Consider the following 21,180-nt stretch of genomic DNA (forward strand, 5'->3'; position numbering starts at 1 on the left):
TTTGGTCTTTCCTATTCCACATGTAGCTATATAGTTTACATAAAAATATCTCTCCAGAGGATCAGAAAGAACAGATTTATGGAACCAGATGTGAGTTAGCATTTCTACAGGTGTGGCTCTGCAGCTGAAAGAACAAGTTGTACCAGGGATGGAGTTTCTTATTATGTAATCAATATAAATAACCACTAGACTTTTATAGAGGTTATTAAAGCAAACATGTGTCATTTGGATTGGCCTTCTGGTATATAAAGAGAACCTGCTTCACTTGGGACACAACGTGAAAAAATGCACCATTTAGTATTTGTAAAAGACTTGGTAGCAAATACCGTCACAGTGATCAGGCAAAGTGGTTCCAGTTCACACACAGAGGGAATAGCTGGTGAATAGATGGAAATGGTGTTTGTGTGTTTTTCTTCATCAAGAAAGACAAGGAGCAGTTCATAAATATTTATAAAATCTCTCAACATCTGATAGGAGGGGCCAAGAGGATGCAAATGACTAGAAGATTGGGAACAAAGCAGAATACAAGAGAAAAAGATGAAAAAAGAGTGGAATTCATTAAACTAAAGAGGCAAATACCCTGTTTAAATGGTACAGAAAGTCAGGGCCATAAAAAGAGATTAATTTGGTGAAATGCAGATCATTTTGACAAACACAAAAAGAGAATTTTAAAATTCTAGATGGTAAGAGTAAAAAGGTTGCTGGTTGATTAACTTAGTGTGACTAGTGTAACATACTGTTTTGAATTTTTAAAAAGACTGGGTGCTTTTATGCTAGATTATGCAATAAAACAAAAATGAACACTTCCAACACTTTGCTTTTGCTTAAAGCTCTTTTGATTTAGTTTAATTGTATTGTTCAAATCTCTTATATTCTTACTAATTTTTTAAAACTTTCTTAATCTATTAATTTCCAAGGAAGTTATGTCAGTGTCTCCTGAAAACATTGTGAATCTGCCCATTTCTCCTTATAAAGTTAGTCATTATTGCTGTTAAAATTAGTCATTTGTTTCAAGGCTATATTGTTTGATACATATAAGTTCATGATTTTCTAATCTTCCTGATAAAGTATTCTTTTCATCAATTCACCTTATATTCTATTTTGTCTTCTATTAATATTGCTATATCTTCCTTTCTGTTGCTACTTATTAAACTTGATAAATTTTAAAAACTTTCATTTTCGACATTTTTACATAATTATTTTAAACTGGATCTTTCATAAATAGCATGTATATAAGTTTCTAAATATAGTTCAGAGGGATTTTTATCATTTGCTGTATGAGATAAATCCATTGTATTTATTATGATTAATGATATATAGGATGTCTGAAAAGTCAAAACATAGGATAAACTTAACTTCAAACAGTGTTAGTTACATTTTCAAATAATTTGCTCAATATATTTTTCTTCAAGCTTCAGACAACAAATTTAAAGCAATGGGTCCAATTATTAATTTTTAAAAAATAAATACACTATTTTCCCTGGCTTTTCAGAATGTGTAGGTCCTAGGTAGTGCATTTATTATACAAAACATGTTGAACATATTATTTGAAAATGTAAATAACCTACAGTATAAAAGTGCTAAGTCCTTATCTCCAATTGTAGAAAGTTAACAAGTAAGGTCTAACATTAGTAAAGCCGCTGTAATCAAGACACTTCGGAATTGGCATTAAGAATACACAGACCTTTAAGACAGAAGAGAAACTACAGAAATGAACACCAGGTTTCTCACCCTCCGAACATTATTATGACTGTGTAAATATTGCTCCTAGCTGACCACATAGTATACTGTGATTACATTTAATTTCTTACACTTCTTCCTTTCCCCTCCTCCCATATTGATTAAGTAATTACTCTACTTCTCTTACCTGCTTAGTTTAGTTCTCTATCACTAATGTGAATGTCGAGCCCTTTTCAATACAGTCAAACACATCAGGTGTTTGTCAGGTTTTTTTCTTGAAAGATATCCTTCTTGGAAACATCTTGGAATTTTCTAGGTTTGTTGCATGGCTGGCTGTTCTAAATCTTTACTTCACAGTCATCTTAGGAATTTCCTTCCTAGGATTGAAAGGAATTTCCTTTCCATGTGGGCTGAAATTTGAATCCTCTGCTTCCTAGATCCCACTCTTCCTCTTTCTTTATGCCCCTGTTTTGATGGAGAAGAACATCTAGGAGCTTCCTGTACATGCGTGCAGAGGAGACACAATTTTTTAAGTGTCGTTGATTTATCTTCTACTTGATTGATTAATTGCCTGGGCATAGAATTCTAGGCTAGAAATTATTTTCCCTAAAACTTCTCAAAGCGTGCTTGCCTTGTCTTCTAGGTTATCAGTGTTGGTCTTAGCAAATCTGATGCCATTTTGATTCCTAAATATTTATATGCTGGCAGATTTTTTTCCCTCTCTGGAAGTATTTAGGATCTTCTTTTTATTTTCAGTATTCTGAATTTTCATGACATGGGCCCTCGTATCATTTGGATTTGTATTCATTCTCTTGAACACTTAGTGGGCCTGTTCAATCTAGAAAAATACATCTTCTAGTTATGGGAAGTTTTCTTATGTCATTTTGGTGATAATTCCTTCTCACCATTTCCCATGTTTTTTCTTTCTCTCCCGTGTCTCCTAAACTGATCCTCTGATTTTATATTTTCTCAAATATTTTCTACTTTTCGATATCTTAGTCTAATAACAGAAATTTCCTTAATTTTGGCTTTATATTCATTGTTTTAAACCACAGTAATTTGAATTTCTACAAGTTGTTATTGTTATTTTAAATGTTTCTTTTATGACATTCTGATCCTTTTTTAGAAATACAATAGTTCTCTTATCTCTCTTATCTCCTTCCCTTATCTCTTATTTCCTTGGAACTATCACTTATATTTTGTTATATTTTCTTGCTTCTATGTTCCTATTTTCTGTTGTTTCTGTTGGTCTTTGTTTTTCCTTCTTTTCTCAGAATCCTGGTGATCCTCGGCTTGCAGTCCACATATGGGAGAGAGGCAATAACAATCTGACTGGATCCCATTCTTTCACACAGAAAGGGACTTTCCCCCCTTAGCCCAGAGTTTACCCTTTGCTGATAGATTGCTTCCCCATTAGTAGCTTACCATGGGTAGAGTATTTCTATTCCTGTTCATAGATGGAACACCACCTGCCTAGCTCTTGACTTTATGTAGGAGCCCACTTACAGTTTTGTGCCATGTTACCAATGAATGCTACCACACGTTTAACTCAGGCTAACCTCCCTGTCTTTGAATTTCCTTGATATTCTGTAACCTGGAGATGTTTCTCCTTTGTTTTCAAGCTCATTTAAGTATTTCTAAATATTTTTCTTATTTTTTTCTGCAACATGTATGTGTTTGGAGCAAAGTGAGAACACCTCTTGGATCTGCTTGGTTTACTATGTAAACAAAAATCTAAAGGAATTATCGAAAGCAAAAAATCTAAAGCAGTTTTAAAGCAATCGATTTAAAATTCTTACCTCTTAGAGCACTGAGTACATTATAACATTAGAATGCCTAAGTGTGCTTGTGTACTTGTTATCAATCCTCAGCCATTGATTTTATCCATAAAAAGCTTTCCTATTAGAATTTTTATAGTACATATTTTACTGTATGTGTCAGTTAGTTTAAGTCACTTGACAAATTGGTAACTTTGGGATGTTGGCCAAAGGGGAAATTTTTTTCTGGTAGTTTTTGCTTTTTTGTTTGTTTTTAAACCACAATTTGGCTTTTAACCTGATAGATGAAACTGAATGCTTTGGAATATCACAATAGCTATTCTATTGCTACCTTCTTCTTTTAAAGTTCCAAATTTTCACCTATTTCTTCATTGAGTCTGCACTATTAGAGGAAAATCAAATTATCCTAGTGGATATTTAGCCTTGAATATATCTTGAAAGGTAATTTGTTGCCTCTCTCTGAGATGATAGCTATGATGGGAGGAAGACACTCAGAAAGGCAATATTCTGTGCTTGTGTGCAAGTAGAAAACACTCGTGATGGTTGGAAGAGCTAACCAATGGTTCTTATTTCTGTTTTTCCATGCTCAACCTCTTAAATAGGAATGATTCTACTACAATGGGAGAAATAAAAATCCTGCTCTTTGAGGGTTATGAGGAGTATGAGATCCAGAGACCTCAGACTGTATATATCTTACAGCATTGACCCAACCATACACAATTCTTTTCATGATAGCATGGCTGGTTTATTGAGGAGTCGTTTTGTCTTTATACTCCCAACAAATTGAGACTCCTCAATTGTTTTTACCTATCAGTACCTCTAACTGCCCTTTATCAAACTGCCTTTTATCACTGAGAACAGGAGTCCCTTAATTACATCTCTGCCCAGCTCCTAAACTTGAGGAACATAAATGTTTATTTTAAAGTTTAAATTTCATCTCATGTCTGATTCAAAGCTCTGCTCTCTCCTCCAGCCCCTTGCCCCCAAGCTCGAGTCCAGGGCTTTGGAATTGTAGGGCTGTGGCTCTTGAACAGCTTCCCTTCCCTTCACAGTGAATAACCCTGGAATGCTGGGGAAGGGGAGAGGGGAGGAAGAACAGGTCTCTACTGCACTTCCCACAATAATGGGTTATTATAAAATGATGTAAGCTGATTTGTCTGGCTCTTTATGGTGAATGTCAGTAGTCTTCAGTTGTAAGATGTAGGCACTGCTTTCTCCCAGATAGCCTTAATACCATGTGGTATGCTACAATGGAAGCAAATCTCAGAGATTGAATTCTTCACACAGTCAAACATTTATTAGCAGGCACAAAAACAGTTATAAAACCTGTTTTGTACACTTGGGGAAGCCCTTTCTATATCCTTTTAGTTGCTCTGACCAGCATCTTATGCAAAAAGTTCACTCCCTGGTAAATGTTACAGTATTCTGATGGCAGAATCAGCTTCTCTTCTAGCCAGGTTCAAATCTTTCATTAAATGCACACGGGCCTGAATAGAATTCTGGATTTATGGCACTCCTCTGGATACAGGGCTTGCCTGTCCACACAAGGCTGGAGATGCCTGTGCAAACCTTTGGGGTCATCGCAGTCACATATATTGAACACCTACTCATTTGCCAAGTAAATAATTATTTCTATATGCTTTATGCTAATTTATAAAACTTCAGGTATGAATTTAGATAGTGGTGTTTAAATACAAGTCTTCTGATTTCTGGAGTATGTACTCTTGACCTGGGGTCCTTCATGTACTGACAACAGTTCCTAGGCTATGGATTAATTTACACATTTATAGATTACACTGTCTACACTGGAATATTTAAAAATAAATTTCCCACAATATAGTATTGATCATAATGTTGAGCTAACTTTTGAATATAGGTAATGAAAGATTCACTCCCAAGGGATAAAAAGAGTAGTTAAAGATTTTAGGATGAAAATAAAATAATGGCAAGAAAATACTATATGCAGGGGAAAGACTAACTCATAGAAAATCTGTATTTACTAAGAGGATAACATTAAGGCTAGAATCCAGGAGGATTTTATATTCTTCCCAGCTCCCTACTTTCAAGCTAAAATTACCAGTGAAGTTTCATGTATACTATAAGGGACAAATACTATACCTGCAAATTATATACCTGCTCCTGGCCATGGAATGGCATTGTTCATTAAACATAGCATTCTTTCTCATGGCTTCAGAATCTTTTTCAATACAGTATTCCAGGCAGCTGAGGCTGATAGATTAGATTGGCAGACGAAAGAGAACCTGGTGTAGTACAAAAGGCAAGAGGTGTGTATGAGCTCTAAGACCTAGGTAAAAGTTTAAACCCTTCTGTACTTCCATTTCCTCATCTGTAAAATGGCATGGGTAGGAGTTTTAAAACTAAATGAAACAATATAAATAACCGAGCACAAAGCCTGAAGAGGTTCAATAAATATCAGTTCCCTCCTTTTGTAGCCACAAATTTTTTACCAAGCTGATATACATTACTTTCAGCTCATGTCTTTTCCAGCAGAACACCATTTCATCTAGAACAAAATGTACATTCAGCAGGGTACGGTTGTCTACATTTTGACTGTCAGTTTTAGCCATGTCTGTCATTTTTTATTTTCCAACATGAAAAGAGAGGTTTAGAGTAGTGACATTGGAAAACAAAGAAAATAAGATTAAAATTCTCTCAAATCAACTTTGGAGCCACTAAAATATTAATGCCTTGACAGCTTACTCACAATCACAAGAGGCTGTGAGCCAACATTTTGCTTTGTATTGTAGAGGTGATGAGAACATATTTTCACTGCTAGAAAAAAATTAAGCTATACAGACAGAAATGGGACATGGGAGCCAAATTCCACAAGAACACCCTTGAGTTTAAGGGTTTTTCCCCCATCTTTTGACAATATTTAGAAAACCAAAGACTAAACTTTGAAAAGGAATCTTGGATGGCTTACAGATATAGTAAGGTCACAAAAACACTTAGTAGATACTGAATTTTTATAAAAGTATTTAAATTGATGGATATTCTCAGAAATAACATAAACTTAAGGATTATAAATGCTAACTAAAAATGAACATATTATGACTAGTTGCCAGTTGCTGTCTAATCAACCCAATTGCCCTAATCCTGCATTTTTAATAAATAGACTTAAATCTTATCCATATGAAATAAATCAAATGGATGGAGATGACAAATCTTCCTATGGGTTACTCTCAGGTGTCTTAATCAGTGTTTTCTAAATTTTCTCAGTTTCTGACTCACCTTTAAACTGCTAGATTATTCCTGTTGAGGGATCTAGTCTCCCTCTCTCCAGTGGGTTATAATTATACCATGATTTATTTACAAGAATATATACTATGAATTCACTATCAGTAGAATATGTATGTGTTGTTTTTCCAACAGTCATTATACTCTTGCCCAGTGCCCTAGGACAAAATTGTGCTGTCTGAGATGGCTCCATGAGGTGAGTGCTAGTCTGCTGCCATTGAACTGGCCATTGAGAGGCTCAAACCATTGACTTCTTCATTAGTCCTCCCCCTTGTGGTGGCAGAAGGACTCCTCTCTTCCTGCACCCAAATGTGTACCAATTTATGAAAAGGTTTAGCAGTTAAACAAAACACCAAACTTACCTGTGAGATCTGTTCAGGCCTTCATTCTGTGCTCAGCCTTTGCATTCTTAGTCTGAGAATTCTTCCCCATCCCCTTTTAGCTGACAGCACTGTGGCTAGGTATGTGTGGGCAGGCCTCCTGGCAGCTCCTGGACCTTGCTGGAATGACTGACCACCCAGGTTGTATAATTTGTCCAAGAACATGACTATCAACATGAGCTGTCAGCTAAGAAGACTGTTTCCTTGGTCTTGAGTGTTTTTATTCATTCTCTACTAACTGGAAGTCAATCCATAATTCAAGTTTCAAGTCATACTATCTCCTTCTTGGCCTAGTTAAAATTAGTCGTTCTCCTCCTAGGTTCCCATAGCTTAAACTAACTCTGTGTATGGTATCTGACCAGTGGTTTACTACTCTCCTCTCTCTACTTCACCATCAGGCAGAAACAATTTTCACTGATCTTTGTATATCCTGCCCTAAGTCCTACTGCCAAGCACAGCTTCAAGCACAATGTAGATGGTTAACAAATGCTGAACTGAATTCAATTAATTGAAGACAGGAATGTTCACTGGCACTATATTAATATGTCTAATATTATCCTGCCTCCCTGGGGAATCTTAACTGGGGAGAAGCATTGTCAAGTATAATCAGAATTGCCTGGAGAGTTTTTTCAAACTACACAGGCTGATAAGTATGGATTGTTTTGCTATTCAGGACACCCTGAAATTATCCCTGCTCAGTCCTCACCAATCCTCATCCTGGTTGAGAACCTTCAAAGAAGACTCTTTAAGAGACATCACTTGGAACCTTCTATTTACTCCTATTTATTTTCATGAAAACCTCATAAAAGTAGCCATGGGATGTTTTCATCACATTTGAAGTTTAATTGACTGATAGCTTGAGCATGATGGAAATACTTAGATTATCTTAAATTTAACATTTAAACAAAACTATTTACAAGTGATCTAGTAAAAACCAACTTCTTAGATGGGCTATTTTTAATATTTCCTAAACAAGTTATTGTAGGTGGGGCCAATTTTCCCTTTTGCTTGTCACTTTAGAAGCCCATTTGGACATGCTGTATCCCTGATCCAGTTCTCTCACCCCACTGGCTACAGAGTAGTGCGTTTTTGTTTGAAAGGCTCAAAGCATTCAGATTCTGACATCCAAAATATGTGCTTGGTTTTTTTTTTTTTTTTTCTAGAGTCAAAACCCCTGAAGTATAAATCCTTTTTAAATGAAGAAAGCAGTGCCAAAAGGAATGAAACATTTTTGGTCCCTCTCCAAAACAGAGAGATAGCACTGAAACAGGAAGTGGATGATTTAAATATCCACTCCGGCATCTTGGCAACATATTTATGTTTAAGGGACTTAAGGTTAAAAGGTTTTAGTCTGGCCTGGGAACACTCTATCTTCCCCTAGGGTTTGGAGCTTTGGGGAAAACTTCTAAGCACTTATCAAATATTTGCAATTAGCCATTTTTTTAAAGCCAGATTGTTACTGGGAATGTCATAGGACAATGTTCTTGGTATGCAGCATGCCACCGTTACTCTCCTGCTTCTTATGATGATCTCTTTAGCAGTCTAGCTTGGTATGGTGGAAAGTTGCTTTATTTTCTATGAAGAAAGAAGAAAAATGAAGTCTCTAGTTCTTCTAACTACTGCTCCCAAGGCCAGATCTATACAGAATGACTGAAAAAGCAGAATGCAAAACTGGGATTTAATTAATTGTGTATCCTGCACCTGTCCATATCACTATCATTTCTTTTTTTCCTCTTTCTTCCTTTCTTTCCTTTTACTTCTCTTCCATTTCTTTGCTCTCCCCCCGCCCCTTTTTTTTATTCTTTAGGTAGTGCCTCTTAGGCCATTTGTTGGACTTTGGATTTTACTCTGTATGAATCAGGAAGCAGTTGGAAAGTTGTGATCAAAAGAATTGTGTGAGTTGAATCCCTGTGTTGTACACTTGAAACTGATGCAACATTGTGTGTCAACTATGCTTCAGTTTTTAAAAAAAAGTGATATGAACTGATTTAGAGTTTACATCTGGCTCTTGCGTTGAGAACAGAATGGCAGGGGAAGGCAGAGGGGACAGTGGGGAAGTTGATATAACTTGAAAGATAATAGTGGCTCGAACTAGGGTGGCAGTAATGGACATAGTGAAAAGCAAGCAAATTTTAGATATGTGTTTTGAATGTGAGCATCAGGATTTGCTAATGAATTGGAGAGGTAAAGATAAAGAGGCAGTGGTGTGCTGTTCATTGGGGCTCTCAAGAACCTACAATTAAGCTTTTAGGACTTTTGTGAGCCCATTGTTAAATACAAACTGTATTAGAAATTATATAAACTTCTAGTTAAATGAGTTACATTAGAACAAAGGTAAAAATACTAAAAATTAGAAGGCATACAGATGACCAGCAACACATGAGAAGATGCTCATCATCACTAATCATCATGGAAATGCAAATCAAAACTACAATGAGATATCACTTCACACAAGTAGAATGGCTAGTATCAAGAAGACAAGAAATAACAAGTATTGGTGAGGATGTGGAGAAAAAGGAACCCTTATTCCTCTAAAAATTGAAACTACACATACCATTTGATTGAATAATTCCACCACTGGATATCTATCCAAAGAAAATGAAAACACTAATTCAGAAAGACATGCAAAACAAAAAGATACATGTATCCTTTTGTTTACTGCAGTATTATTTATAATAGTCAAGATCTGAAAGCAACCCAAGCATCCATGGATAGATAAATGAATAAAGAAGATATGGTGTGTGTATATATGTATATATACATAAAATGGAATATCACTCAGCCATAAAAAGAATGAGACCTTGCCATTTTTAACACAACATGGATGAACCTAAAGGGAATTATGCTAAGTGAAATAAGTCAGAGAAAGACAAATACCACATGCTTTCACTTCTGTGTGGAATCTAAAAAACAAAACAAATGAAGAAACAAAACTAAATAAATACTAAAAATTCATCACTTCCTAATTATTTTACTACTTTTTTTTTACAATTACCCATGCTCTTGAAGTTATTTACATCTTTTGTATCTATATGGTGAAAATACTACATAATGATGTGCCACTCTGCATCTCTTCCCAACTCAGTGTCCAACGATGTGACATTTGTAGCTACAAATGGATAATAATGGTAGTATTTATGAGAGACATTGGGCCTTCCCCTACTGCCCACTCTTCAGAGCTGAATCTGCTGTTACACATTTATCAATATACCACTGGAAAGAGTAGTAAAAAAGGAGCTCAAGGTTTTTGGTCTAAGAAACTGGAAGAATGGAGTTTCCATTACCAAGAAAAATGTAGAAAGAGGAGTTGTAGGATGGAAATCAGTAGTTTGGTTCTGAACATTTTAAATTTGACATGAAAATTATGCATCTGATTGGAATTGCTAAATGAGTAGTTGGATATACAAGTCTGGGATTGAGGGAAGAGTTTGTAGGTGAAGATAAATATTTGAGAATCATCAGCATTTGCATGATAGTTAGTGCCAAGAGGCAAGATGAGCTCAAGGCAGTGAGTTAGATGGAGGAACACAGTCCCAGGACAATATCTGGGGTCCTCCAACATTTAAAGATCAGGGTGAACACCAACAACCATCAGAGGAGACCAAGAAGAATGGCCAGTAGGAGTGGGATGAGAACCAGGAGGGTGTGATGTGCTAGAAGCCAAGTAAAGAAAGGACTTCTAAAAGGAGGGACGTGATCAACGTGTCAAATGCTAATAGGTTACATAAGACAATGAAAATTGGTCATTGGATTTGGCAATGGAGAACTATTAATGATCTTGAAAAGAGTCAAGGGGGTGGTGGAGAAAAAGCCTGATTGGCTTGGGTTTGGGACAAGATGGGAGGGAAAAAGGTAGGAAATAGTAAGGAGAGATAACTCTTTTCAGAATGTTTGTTGAGAGAGAAGCAGAGGATTGAAATAGTTGCTGGAGAGGTACATGGGTGCATGTGAGTGAAGATCCCCTTTTCTTTTCTTAATTTAAGATGAGGTATATTTAGGCACACTTGTATAATGATGGGAATAATCCAGTGCAGAGAGATAAATTGATGATGCAGAAGAGAAGTGACAATTTCTAGAACAATGCCCTTGGGTAGTTAGTTGAGAGAGGATGGAACCAGGACATAAGGGGAAGCATTGACTTCGGGTAGGAGCATGGATAAATAAGGCATCGTTGCAAGAAGAAAGGCAATCTGGAGTCGGCTATAGGTAGATTGGAAAATGTGGTGGGAGCGTGAAATTTTCATCTAATTGCCTTCATTTTCTCATTGAAATAGGAAGCAAGTTTATCAGCTAAGCATAGGAGGGAAAGAGGAGGATTGGGGGTTTTAAGAGAAGAGAGGATGTTTGGACTTGGGAAACATAGAATTGCCAGGTAGCACTAAGGACCCGCTTGACGTTAGTGATAATGATAAGTAAAACCAGTCAGCTTAGCTGTGAGTTTTCCTCCAGCTGGGTTCAGCTGCCTGCCTGCTACATGGAAAGTAGTGTTTAGACTGATGAATCATGGGATGTCATCTGGGGAAGGAGGTGGGTGGCTGAGATAAGTCAGATGACAAGATCAGGAGAGGAGTGCAAGGAGCTGAGAGGCCAGCGTATTAGAAGGATCGCATACATGCATATTTGAAATTACTGAGAATTAAGGCAGACATTATACTGAAAAGAGTTACAACCAGGAGCTAAAATCTTCTAGAAATGAAGGGGAGTAATGCAGGGATCAGTATTGACTGCAATAAGGAAGGATAGTGGGTGATATTTTTAGAGAGAAATGAGAGATGAAAAATGGCAAAGAGGAGCAAGGAGGACACTTCCTCCACCTCCACAAAGAGAGCTCTTTGTCCAGGATTAGCTGTTAGTTGAAGTTTAATATTCTGGCCTTAGACTGAATAAATGATAGTCATTTATCAACCATTCTGAGATGGCCACATCCTGACCTGGTTCGTGGCCCAGACCCCTCAGCAAGAGGCACCAAGCAGTCGTGCATGCCAACAGTCAGGCAAGAGTTTAAATGTCCTGAGAGTCCATGCAAGCCAAACATTTAATTTCTCATTGCCTGATTCCTCCTAGCCTCTGAGTGAGGAGTGGATCACACAACCTCAATCCTTTGGCCAAAGTTAATGGAACTGTGGGTGGATGCTTAGCCCAAAGTCGACCAACTCATTTGGCTGACCAGGGGCCTGGGACATGACTTGTGTAAAGCGCTCTCTGCCCAAACATGGAAAAGTTGAGCCTAGCAGATTCTGTCTCTTGAGAATTTGAACTAAGAGCAGGAGTTGGTGGGCACTGCAGCTGAGAGTTTGTGAAGTAGAGTTGAGATGAACAACCATATGGGACATATGTGAGATGCATAAGCCAAAACTTGATCACGAGAAAAGAAAAAAGGCTCTCAGGTGAGAAGCAATGTTTGGCTGGGGAAGATAGAGTAGCTGCAGTTCCTGATTTTCTCATTTCCTGTCCCTGCAGTCAGTAAAATCTTTGTATCTTATAAAAACCACTACTGTCTTTTTACATTGTACCTTAAATGGAAAGACCCTTGAATTGAAGGCCAGAAGAGTCAAGCAGAATCTCTTATCCAGATATTCATACAAGTGGATGAGAGAGTGTGACTAGTCCATAAGTGTTTGCTGTACTCAGAAGGTGGTCAGAGAACTGGGTGAAATCATACCCCTTTGAGCTAAGGCAGCAGATCTGGAGACTTGAGATTTTTTTAGTTTCTCTGTGACTTTTGTTTCACTGTTTGACTGTTGACTCCTGGTAGAAACACTAGACAAAGAATCAAAAATCCTGAGTACTGGTCTTTTTGACACTTCTACCACATGTCCTTTGATAACTGGATGACTGAGCCAGGTGCCCTGCTTGATCCAATGTGAATTTGGATTTCTTCATCTGTAAAATCGGGAGCTGATCAAATGACATCTAGGTTCCCTTCAAGCCTTGGATTCATGAATCTGTGACCGTGTGTGCTCATTTTCTGGATTTTGGCCCACTTGGTGCCTGGACCCTGGCTTTCATTCAAGTTTTACTGTGGTCTGGCTTTTCATTTCTTCTCCCACTGCTAGGAATGGGTCAAGACGAATGTCAGGAGCATGGACCATCTGCAGTACTTTTGATCAGGTTGCTGTCCAGTAGGTAACTCTGTCAACATCATGTCCAGATAAGGGATACCATGAATTCCCCACCCTCTTGGCCTCAACTCTTGCTGGCCTCTATGTATTAAGTGGGATATACACAGATACAGTTGGATTTCGACTGCATATGTTGTCTGAGAACTATCAGTTTGCTTCCCTGTGTGTGAGAGAGAACAAGAAGGAGTGAGAAAGGAACATATACTATGACACCGTATGTTATCCAAATAGCTGGTCCAGCCTCACCGAGCAGAACTGCTGCCTCTTGTCTCCCAGTGCTAGTGGGGCCTCCCCGAGAAGTTCCCCATCATTGTTTCCAGATAAGGAAAGCTGTCTTTCAGATTTTGGTACACATCATTCTTGTTTTGTGAATATTTGCTAAACATAGTTTTGGGGACCTAATGTACCGTAATGTTATTCACCTACATGAAGTCTCTCTTTTGGGCATTTGACATTACCTTAGTTTCATGATCACCAGCAGTGTTCCTTGAATAAACTGATATATTTCACCAGCTCCTGCTGAATCATCAGTATTATATTCTAATTGTTTTGGAGGGATGCCCCATACCATTTCTTTTGGTTTATAAGTTTGAGGGAATGTTCAGACCTATGTGATCCCAGTCCAGAGTTGTAATTTAGCTACTAGAAAGACAGAATATTTCCCACAATTTATAAATATATATTCTCAAAGTACTTGTTATCTAATAAAACATTAAAAAAAATCTATCCTCCAAAAACTAAAGTCCATCAGTTTTTTAAAAGTCTGTCATCTGTTTGGCATCTATTCCTTTTGTAAAATATGAATTTCTTAAGAATCTTCCTTTTAATTTGCAATCATGTCAACCAGGGTCATTCAGTTTGGATCCATCTATTCTCCTGACTAGATCCAGAGGATTAGTTTTGCTCAGTGCTGTTCTGTTTCCTCTAAGCCTAGCTAAAGTTTTGCTAATTTATTTCAGTTAGATCATTTATTTCCAGTGGCAGTCATCCTTCAGCCCTAATGTTAAATTTTTCTGGAAAAGTGCAAGAGTTTGTATGCACAAATATGGACTATACACTTTTAAAATAAAACCAAATTTTACATTAAATTGGAGTTTGTCTCTGTCTGGCTATATGTGTGATATTTCAAATCAGCAGATGTATTCTTAGCACTATACTAAGTAAGGCTGAAGAATGCAGGGAACTGCCATGACTTTCAGCCCAAGAGTTTCACAGTTTATCAATTAACAACAATTTATTGAAGGAAATTACTGGAGTTTCTGCATTTTCCACTTGTTAACCTTCACATGTTGGAGAAGGTGGGAACTTGACTAACTATATTTAGTTTGCAATTTAAAAGCTTCTCCAGAATATTGAAAGAGCTTATGATGTCATTCTTAGATCATGTGTATATTCTCAGAAACAAAACCATTCCTGAACAGCCTCTTTCTGTTCAGCCAATTTAAATTAGCAGTTGGCTGTTTTGTATAATATCAATTAGTGTGGAAGATTTGTGTTCATGTTTCTGCTTTGACTGAACTGGCCAAAGGATTTTTGGAGTCTCCAAATGAATGGGTAAAATTTAGTGAGTAAGGGCAATTTGAAGTGAACCGTACAGGCATATGATCAACGTCTTCAGCCAAGTACTGGGGAAGACCATTCCAGTGGTTCTGATGCTGGTTACATTTCATTGACAATCCCATGGCTTCAGTAGGTGAGATTCTATTAAGAACAATGAACTTAACTTTCCTTGAATTTCTTTGATGGTATCTGTTTTCTTCCTCACTTTATAGTCATTTACCTTTTGTTTCGTTAAGAGTACATTAGAGGGGTAAAGACAGGATTTGTTGAATTGGATTATTTGTTGTAGGAAACGTTAGTATTATAACCAAAGCAATAAAGTGCTGTTTGCATTTGCTTAAAATTAATATTGCTTAAGTTTTATTTTTATTTATTTATTTTTGTCTCTAGTCTTCTTATGTAGGGTTAAAATTGTCAAGAGTGTGCCTCTGGAGGAATGTAAGGTAGACAGGCTTGCTGGTGGGCTTTTATATGTCAAAGAAGACTGAAAAAAGTTCCTGTTTAACAAATAGTCTTTACAGATAGATATGTACCTTCTTGCACTGGTTAGAAAGGACGAAAGGACTTTTTTCTTTATTTGCTCTTTTTGACCACTGACATTTTTTTTTCATTTTTTCACTTTTTATTTTGAAATAATTATAGATTAGCATGAAGTTATAAAAATAGTACAGAGAGGTCCAAGAGCCCTTCACCCAGTTTTCCCCCATGGTAACATCTTACATTACTACAGTATAGTATCAAAACTCAGTAAATTGAGATTGGTACAATCCACAGAACTTATTCAAGTAGGAAGGACTTTTTAAGACAATAATTCAGAACAACCAGAGCCTTCCTCTAGAACCTGTCTGTTTTATAGAAAAGTATCTGGCTCTTATTTACTGGGCATTTCACACTTTGCAGAAGCAAACTCACTTAAATTCACTTAAACTTAACAGAAGCAAACTCACTTAAAAAAAGAGCTGACCTCTTTTCTAAAATTACATTTCTTCTAAAAGATTATCTTCATAAAGCTCTATCTGTTAAGGACAGAACAAAGTTATTGTTTCATTTTATGAGGTATACAAAAGCTGAATGGTAAATCTGTATGGGAAGGCAGAAATCAGTTGGCACAAAGTATTTAGAAAGCTAAGTGAAACAGGAATTCTGTTACTCATTCCATTATTTAAGGGGCCTTTCAAGATAGAAGACATTGTTTTTTATTTCCCCATCTAGGAGTTGCCTGAAAAGTCACAGGTATGTGGCAGCAAGATTGAAATTTTCAAACAATAGTTTTCCTCCCAGTAAACTTCAGCCCGTCTAGCTGTAACCTCATCTGTAATGAAGCCACAGGTGTTTACCCTTGTTTCTTGGTTAACTGTTTTTGAGTTGTATGTACATAGATCACATTCCTTGTAGAGGAGGCAGCGCTCGCGCACACACACACACACACACACACACAGAGTTGAGTTGTTTTGCTTTGCTGTTACTCACAGTATACTTACGCTATTCTGAGAACAAAGACCAAATATTCTGAGAAGAACACATTATTTTACTTCTCAAGATTTGAATTTTATTTGAAATGAATTTAGTTTTGGGCACCTGGGTGGCTCAGTCATTAAGCATCTGCCTCTGGCTCAGGTCATGATCCCAGGGTCCTGGGATCGAGTCCTACATGGGGCTCCGAGTCCCACATCGGACTCCCTGCTTGGCAGGAAGTCTGCTTCTCCCTCTCCCACTCCCCCTGCTTGTGTTCCTGCTCTTGCTATCTCTCTCTCTGTCAAATAAATAAATAAAATCTTTTTAAAAAATGAATTTAGTTTTGAGGGTTAAAGTTGGAACACATAAATGTGGAAATACTCACCTAAGGTCAATACTAAACCTGATACTATCTAGAATAGATTGAAGACTGATTTGAAGTTTCACTAGAATTTCATCCAGTGGACTTTTTGCTTTTTAGGGTTTAATGCTGGCTGATAAATGGAAAAGGAAACTGCTTTCTGATAACTAATTATTGCAGAAGGCTTTTACTTAAAACTGAGATGTATTTTATTCATATGCTTCTCTGGTTTTGAAGGGTTTAGTGTTTATTTGAGGGATGTTTATGTCAATTATCTAATCAGAAGCAGACCCCAGACTCTGCCAGAGATATTTTGGAATGTATGGTCTACTTCAAAGGAAGGTTCCATGTCTCCTTACCCACATGAACCCAATTTTTCATAGTGAGAAGCGCAAGGTAATTAGATTTTCTTTTTTCAGAGCAAAGATTATTTTTAGATTGAATTTAATGGGTCATATTTCTCTTCTCAGTAAATCTTAACAAGTATCACTCTATTCTGGAAAATGTGACTCAGTGGCCCACCACTGTGCCAAAGCTATTGTGGGTCACCACAGAAACAGGTCAGATGGTAGCCATGCTCCAAGAGGCAGGTGGACACAAGGTGAAGTTGGTATCTATGACATACTCCAAGATTGAAACCAAGCAGTCAACTGGTGGCAGCAGTCCACATGCCAGCCTTTTTGTTTTTTCTAATGGAAAACTTTAGGAGGAAAAAACAGGAGACTGGATGCCAGGATTATGTGGTAGAGATTTCAATCATATTCAGTCACTGAGGAAAATCCACACTGGCCACCCTGAAGAGGGTCTTTCTTTAAAAGGAAAGACAATAAATCCAGATCCAAAATCCCAAACCAATTTCTTCTCCTCTCCTCTGTGAGCTCTTCTGATTTTGCACAAATCAAGAGGGACTGAGGACAAGGAATCTAACCAGATGGAGTAGTAACCCCACGCGAGGCCCAAGAGAAAGAAGCAAAGGCCTAGAGTGAAGAACACATTTGAATGATGCTCTCTGGGAAATTTAGAAGGACTCTGCCCTCCATTCCACCCCGTCCCACTCAGCTACCTTAAGTCTCAGTGTAGATATCACTTCCTCAGGAAAGCTAACAGACCCAAGTTTGATGAATTACCTTTCTCTCTGTGTTCTCACAATGCCTGATACTTTTCTAGAACAAAATTATCACACTGCATGGTGCTATTTAATTTTTATGTTTCTGCTAGACTGCAACTTAACAGGACTTAGGACAATGTCTCTCATGTTTATAATTTTATCCTCTTTGCAGAGCACTCTGTCGAGCACATAGTAGATACTTTCTATAAATGTGTTGTGTTGAATTGGGTATGAATGCTACCCATACCCTTAATGTCTGGGATACTTCAGATTGCTTCATAAAAGCATTTAAATACCTTCACAACCTTAACCAGGTCCAATAGTGTTCAAATCATCTCTACCAAGTTTTTGAAAATTCGGTCAGCAACTAAGAAGCCATTGTAAAGATCACTGTAGTACCCTATGATGACTACACATAAAACAACACGGTTTTAAAGAAGGGATTCTGATAGCCATGAAAACACACACTGGCCTATACACTCACACCCTAAAAGAGAACAGAAACTGAAATAATGAATCTAATGAAAATCAGACATTGTCTTGAAATTTTGTTAATGTGCTTTTTCCCCAACTTCTACTTACTTCAGTTTGATATACATGAGAACTTGGATCTAAAGGGAGTTTTTGGTTCATGTATATGCAGATGGTAACCACAGACTTCTAAGACATATTCTAAAGGTAATTTCAATCCATACTGCTGAGGGTGGTCTGTCTACTGTGGTAAGATTAAACTGATTCATCTGATGGTCTTGACACTGGGTAGATGGACCGTATCTGAAAGCTATGAATAGAACTTTCCTTTGAGGGATGTCTGGGTGGCTCAGTCGGTTAAGCATCTGCCTTCGGCTCAGGTTATGATCCCAGGGTCCTGAAATCGAGTCCTGTATCGGGCTCCTTGCTCAGCAGGGAGCCTGCTTCTCCCTCTGCCTGCCGCTCCCCCTGTTTGTGCTCTCTCTCTCTCTGACAAATAAATAAATTAAATCTTAAAATAAAAAAAAAGAACTGCCCTTTGAGCCATTTTACTCCTAAGTCTGTTGGTTTCTATAGGAAAATATTAGGTTCTATGTGGTTGAAAATGGGAGCAGTGAAATTGGAGAAATCTGGCACAGGTAAATTGGGTAGGACACATTTAGTTTTCCAGATAAAATGCTTCTGGGCCTAAAGACTGCTGAAAGATATTTGAAAGTCTAAATGTTGGGTGATCTTATCCAGATACCATTATGGAATATAAAAATATTAGAAGAAAGATTATCGTACAGGGAGAAAAACCACTGCTACTGGAAGAAGGCTATGTGGACACATTGTCACTAGAAAGGTTTAGATGATTGGCAGGTCTATCTTGCACCCTTAGTAATTACTATGATTTAAAATGAGATTCTCTGTATACACTGGATGTCCTAGTTGCCCAATTAAAAAAAATCTGTATGTTTTTCTGCAATATTGGCTAAATATTTTTTCCTGGAAGGTAGGGTGGGAGGAAGCAAGTAAGAATTTTGAATTTAAAATACATATTAGCATTTCATTATTTTAAAAGATCTATAAAAAAGACTAATAATGTAATGTGGACAATGGAATACATTCCTTAGAAAATTTTAAATGGTTACATGAAACCACAAAAGAGAGGAGAAAAGCAATGCCAACTATTTTGTTGCCCTTAAGTCAGTAGAATGTAGTTGTTTTCTATTAATCTTAGACTATACTTTAATCAATTTAAATATAAAACTAAGGCTAGGCAACTGTTAGCATTATGATTACAAAGTGTAAATGTTACACTCTTTAACAATGTAAAAATAATAATGATATTATTTTAAAATAGGGCAGGGAAGAACTGTAAGAAAAAATATAAGTTTACAGGTTTCCCTTTGTTTTATAGTAGAGAGTCAGATGATGTCTAATGATGACATCTATAGTTCAAACAACAAAATTTACAACCCCTGTCTATCTATCTACCCATCTGTCATTTCCTTGTTTCCTTCAAAGATTTAGCAATTAATTCTTATAAAGATAGGCACACTGTGGCACACGGAGCTCTCCTATTGGCCAGACACATACTATAGGGAAAATTCTAAGCCATTAATAAAACTGTTGAGACTAAAATCACAAAACAACTGACAGCTTTGTGGCTTTTCATCAAATTCTTGTTCAAAATGGTGCCAATTCTTGGCCAACACTATCATTTTGGCCACAGTATTGCTTGTTGAAGTTATATACTGAAGAGAAATCAGAAATGTTCATTTTTAGAATTTTCTGTTTGATGAGGTGCCAATAGGTATCTTTTACTACGTCAATGTCTAGGCCCAAAATGAGGTTTGCCAGATATGTGAGAATGTGTTATATCTCCTAGCTTTGTACTGACAATTAATTTATTTGGTGAGTGATGATGAGTAAATGAGATGAAGGGAGACTTTCTAGATTTTCTAGAATATGTGTCTGAATAAGACATAAATTTCATCAGTTCACTTGTCAAAGTTACTGCCCAGCATGATACAAGCAAGACATTTAGTAGACTGAGGTTTTATTCTTCAGTTGAATGTCATAATATAGTGATTTTCATAAGAGACTTGACAAAATTTAATGTTACAAAATTTTTAAGGAAAGATACTAACTTGCCTAACATACTCCTGGAATGCTGTAGGTGTTCAATAATTGTTATATGAATGAGTGCTAACACCCACTATAAATATTTTATGACATCGATACTTCCTTACATAAAAGTATTTCAAATTTCTAAAACATCTTCTCTTACCATCTCCTTTTCAAACTTCTTCTCCAAATCCTAAAACAAATTGTTCTACTTCATTTGAAGAGATTTAGGTGTTTTTATTATATTATTCATACTCACCTTTGTATTTTATGATATAGTTAGTTGTGTCTTGTCTCCCTGATCCCATTGTATGTTCTTTTGAAAGCAAAGACTATGTCTTAATTTACCTTTGTTTCCCTCCCTCTCCAGTGACTAATTAGTACAGTACTTTACTAAGTAAAGTCTTTACCATATGGTAGCTCTGTACCCAAGTCAGTAATCGTTGAGTTGCCTTGAGATGAAATCGGTGGGTAGGTCTATAAAAAAGTTTACCTACGTGTTCAGTAAAGTTCAAAAGTGATCATGAAGGTGAAAGAAATTTTGGCACTGTGAAGTTCTAAACCAGTGTTAGTGGCTCTTATCACATGCATCCATAGGTTGGAAAGCTACCAACTTTGCAGCCCTTAAGCAAAAATCCTAGAAAGTCTCCATTCATCCCATTTATTCATTATCGTTCACCAAATAAGTTGATCTCCCCTGGAATAGTCCCTCCTTTGTGGGGCATCCTGTCTACCCCACCTGTTCCCTCACTGACCTTCCGTAAAATGTCAGAGTTGCTGAAAGTTTGGGGAATATTTATTTTTTGTATTCTCCTCCTATATATACATAGACATCATCTCAAAAGTAAAATTTGTATAATTGTCATTGAAAAGTTGTTTATGAGAACAAAATCAA

At 36.9% G+C, this 21,180-nt stretch overlaps 1 protein-coding gene and 1 long non-coding RNA gene across 8 annotated transcripts in view; one reads left to right on the top strand and one right to left on the bottom strand.

Moving 5' to 3' along the window:
* CALD1 (caldesmon 1) overlaps nucleotides 1-21,180 on the top strand; it is a 181,419-nt gene that overhangs the window by 18,360 nt on the left and 141,879 nt on the right. The gene's annotated exons all lie outside the window — the stretch shown is intronic.
* Nucleotides 1-21,180, bottom strand: part of LOC141373824 (uncharacterized) — a 38,281-nt gene that overhangs the window by 10,782 nt on the left and 6,319 nt on the right. For both annotated transcript variants that reach the window (XR_012380152.1, XR_012380151.1), the window contains exon 3: nucleotides 5,577-5,719. This is a non-coding gene — a long non-coding RNA (uncharacterized lncRNA). The remainder of the gene's footprint in view (nucleotides 1-5,576; nucleotides 5,720-21,180) is intronic.

The sequence above is a fragment of the Callorhinus ursinus genome, unplaced genomic scaffold, assembly GCF_003265705.2.
Source record: "Callorhinus ursinus isolate GAN/ISIS: 27379988/994484 unplaced genomic scaffold, GSC_fseal_2.0 scaffold12, whole genome shotgun sequence".
Taxonomy (NCBI): domain Eukaryota; kingdom Metazoa; phylum Chordata; class Mammalia; order Carnivora; family Otariidae; genus Callorhinus; species Callorhinus ursinus.